The 4,405-nt window shown below is 43.7% G+C and overlaps 1 long non-coding RNA gene across 1 annotated transcript in view; it reads left to right on the top strand.

Annotated features, from left to right (window-relative positions):
• Positions 1 to 423: 423 nt before the first annotated feature.
• LOC103131007 (uncharacterized) overlaps positions 424 to 4,405 on the top strand; it is a 15,925-nt gene continuing 11,943 nt past the window's right edge. The window contains exon 1 of the long non-coding RNA XR_475315.2: positions 424 to 531. This is a non-coding gene — a long non-coding RNA (uncharacterized LOC103131007). The remainder of the gene's footprint in view (positions 532 to 4,405) is intronic.

The raw sequence follows: 4,405 nt of genomic DNA on the forward strand, positions 1-4,405 counted from the left end.
TAATTGCTCGTTCAGAGAACCTTTTCATGATATTCTTAATTTTTTGAGAAGGACCTGTACCTCATTTATCTATTAGGTGATGTACTTCTGCTTCCTGTTACTCAGGAGATCTGCTTGTGTTGGGAAGGCGCAAGATGAAGACTTCTTCTTGTCTTCAGCAGACTGTATTCTATTGGTGCACTGCTGCCTCTCTCTGGTCGAGAGGCGTATTGCACTACATAACATAACGTCATGTTTGAAATGTAAAGTTCATTATTGCTCTATAGACATCTTGCTTGTAACACTGCAGGATAAATCAGATGAAGAAAGTTTAGACTAACAACAAATGACAGAGTAATTTAGTATTAACACATAAAGCTACATCACTTTTTAAAGTTTGATAATTAATGCCTGTTAACATATTCATGTCTTACTCACCTGTGTGTGTGTGTTTTCTGTGCAGCGTACTCCACCCCCACCACATCTCCAGCCCAGCGGTTCGTCAGCGTCGGCCCTCGAGACCCCAGCTTCAACATCCCTCAGCAGCCGCAGGTAAGCCCCGCCCCCGGCCGGTTCTGGGACACCTGCCAGATCCAGACGGGTCCAAGCGGGTCTGAGCGGGGTGACAGAACTCCTTCCTGTGGAAGTGCAGCAGGTCTGGAACATCTGGATGTCCAGCTATGGTTAGCTCAGGAAGCTAACGCTCCGGTTAGCTTCCTGGCTCTGCTGCTGCTTCCTGCTGCTGGCGCTGAGCGTCTCGGGTTCTTCTGTTTGGATGTCAGAACCTCATTTTAAATTGAAGTAAGCAAAATTTCAGCAGTAAAAGAGTAAAGAAAAACAAGCAAATCTTTGTAGAAGTTTCCTTTTGTGATGTCATCAGGCACCAAAGAGTTCAGTAGATGTTTGTGGAACTTTAATCCACTCATGGAAATATGGAGACCAAAGCTTCAAACTCCTGAAAAACTGGAAATTAATCATGAATCAGTTCAAAAACCTCTGAACTGGAAACCTGCCGACAGACATCAGAACCTTCCAGAACCTTCCAGACCCGCTGCAGGTTCTGGAGCTCTCAGCAGAAGGTCTGCAGGCGACAGATTCTGGGTTCTGTCTTTACATCTGGATGTGAACCTGATGAGGGGCGGGGCTAACTGAGCGTGGGTTGGTGATTGGCCCGCTGATTAGTCATGTGACACTTTTATCTTTCTGGTGTTTTAATCACAGAATCCAAATACAAACAGAAATTCATCTGATATTTCCTGCAGAGCAGCTGGTCACTGAATGCAGCATCCACTTCTCATGCTGTCTGAGTGTGTGTGTGTGTGTGTGTGTGTGTGTGTGTGTGTGTGTTTGCTGTGGGGAGCGGTCCAGGTCAGGGTGTGTTTGTCAGCTGATTTATGAAGAGTGTAACGATTGGCCCGGTCGTGCTTTAACTCATCTCTCTCTCTCTCACACACAGAAAACAATAAGCTGGGAGTCCTCTGTTGGCATTTCAGACATGCTCCATCGCTCTGCTGTGTGTGTGTGTGTGTGTGTGTGTGTGTGTGTGTGTGTGTGTGTGTGTGTGTGTGTGTGTGATGACCTGCAGTGAACGAGTCTGTCGATTTATTGATTCTGTCTCACACACACACTCACACAAACACACCCTCTGAGAGGCCAACATGGTCCAGGTGTTTGTCACTGAAACAGTTGGTTATTTATTTGTTCCTCCTCTGCCTCCAGGAGGCGCTGCTGAGGCTGAAGCTGCATGCACTCTTCTTCCTCTTCTTCTCTGGGACTTATGAGGAATTCCTTAAATCTAAAATCTGCAAAGAAGGAAAACTTTCTGTTTAAATCCAAAGATGCTGTTTTCTATTAAATTTGGGATGGGCAAAATATTTTACCAAGATTCATTTTGTAGTCATTATTTTAACACAGGACCTAGATATTATCAGATATTACTAGATATTATCTGATATCATTGGATATTGTTGCATGTTATCTGATATTATCAGTTGTTATTAAATATGATTAGATTTAGTATATTATTAGATATCTGATAGTATCAGATATTATCCAATATTATCAGTTATTACTATATATTATCAGATATTATCAGACATTATGTGATATCAGATATCAGATATTATCTGATATTGGATATTATTAGGTATTATCGGAAATTGTTGGACATTATCTGATTTTAGATATTATCCGATATTATCAGTTATTAGATATTTTCAGATGTCATCTGATATTATTAGATATTATCTGATGTTGTTGGATATTATCAATTATCGGATATTATCTGATATTATTGAATATTATCTGATATTATCAGATGTTATCCAATATTACATATTATAAGATATTGTTGGGTATTATCTGTTATAATCGGATATTATTAGATATTATCAGATGTTATCAATCCCACCAGAGGTTTCAGACAAAAGGCTGAACTCTTTTCTAACGTAAAAATACTTTGAAGTATATTAAATCTGTCTGCTAACTGTGGCTCAGTGTGGGCGATCGACAGTCTCTGAAGAGAGAGAACCGCTGGAGGGGGGAGAGGGGCCACAGTTCACTGGCCCCGCCCCCTTCATCTCCACAGTAACCATCATACCATCATGCCAGTCTGTGTGCTTGGAGGCAGATGGTTGGGCACCAAGCTGGTTACCGTGGGAAACCAGTGTCCAGAAGTTCTTAAAGAACCATCAGAACCAGAACCATAAGTACTGGTTCTGGTTCTGGATCATCTTTGCTCATTGGGTTGGTTCTGTGACCACTCCATCTGAGTTCCTGAACCAGACCAGAACCAACCCAGGGGAAGATTATCCTACACTGAGATGAAACGGTCCAATCCGGGGTCGGGTCGGGTCCGGTCTCTGTTCCAGGCTCTGTCTGACCCCATCCAGGTGTTTCCTGCCTCACTTCCAGTCTAAACTTGGTCTGTATTTAAACCCGATTCCAGCCCAGTTCAGATCAGGAGCAGAGAGAGTTCTGGACCGGTTCTGTGCGACTAGGTGCCGGGGGGCAGTGGACCTCAAGGAGGAGGCTCTGCTGTCTGTCTGTCCATCCGGTTCGGTCCGGTCCGGTCGGTGGGTCAGTGAGCGTTTCATCTTCAGAATCTCTCAGGAGAGGGGGGGCTACTGCAGCGGGGGGCGAGAGACACCGACACACAGTGGGAGAGAGAGAGCAGGCCAGAAAAGTCCCGGCGTCAGCAAGTTGTATTGATTAAAAACTAACCTTCCAGTCTTCTCCTCTATCACTGCGCGCACAGCAGAATTACAACGAGTCAGGAGAGAGGGCCGCACGGCAACACACTGGAGCTAACGGAGAGAGAACAGAGAAAACTGAGAGAACGGAGAGAGAACAGAGAGAACGGAGAGAGAACAGAGAAAACTGAGAGAGAACAGAGAAAACTGAGAGAACGGAGACAAAACTGAGAGAAAACTGAGAGAACGGAGAAAAAACTGAGAAAAAACAGAGAACGGAGAGAAAACAGAGAACGGAGAGAAAACAGAGAACGGAGAGAAAACTGGGAGAACGGAGAAGAGAAACAGAGAGAAAACTGACAGAACGGAGAGAAAACAGAGAGAAAACTGAGAGAGAACAGAGAGAACGGAGAGAAAATGGAGAGAACGGAGAGAAAACTGAAAGAAAATGGAAAGAAAACGGAGAACGGAGAGAAAATTGAGAGAACGGAGAGAAAATTGAGAGAACGGAGAGAAAACTGAGAAAACGGAGAGAAAACTGAGAGAACGGAGAGAAAACTGGGAGAGAACGGAGAGAAAACTGAGAGAGAACGGAGAGAAAACTGAGAGAACAGAGAGAAAACTGGGAGAGAACGGAGAGAAAACTGAGAGAGAGCTGAGAGAAAACAGAGAGAAAACTGAGAGAACGGAGAGAAAACTGAGAGAACGGAGAGAAAATTGAGAGAACGGAGAGAACAGAGAAAATAGAGAGAACGGAGAGAAAACAGAGAACGGAGAGAAAATTGAGAAAACGGAGAGAAAATTGAGAGAACAGAGAGAAAATTGAGAGAACAGAGAGAAAATGAAGAGAGAACGGAGAGAAAACAGAACGGAGAGAAAATTGAGAGAACGGAGAGAAAACTGAGAGAAAATGGAGAGAAAACAGAACGGAGAGAAAATTGAGAGAACGGAGAGAAAACGGAGAGAAAACTGGGAGAACGGAGAGAAAACTGAGAGAACAGAGAGAAAATAGAGAGAACGGAGAGAGAACTGAGAGAAAACAGAGAGAAAACTGAGATGAACGGAGAGAAAACTGAGAGAACGGAGAGAAAACTGAGAGAACGGAGAGAAAACTGAGAGAGAACTGAGAGAAAACTGAGAGAACGGAGAGAAAACTGAGAGAACGGAGAGAAAACTGAGAGAACGGAGAGAAAACTGAGAGAACGGAGAGAAAACTGAGAGAACGGAGAGAAAAT

The sequence above is a fragment of the Poecilia formosa genome, unplaced genomic scaffold, assembly GCF_000485575.1.
Source record: "Poecilia formosa unplaced genomic scaffold, Poecilia_formosa-5.1.2 Scaffold708, whole genome shotgun sequence".
Classification (NCBI taxonomy): domain Eukaryota; kingdom Metazoa; phylum Chordata; class Actinopteri; order Cyprinodontiformes; family Poeciliidae; genus Poecilia; species Poecilia formosa.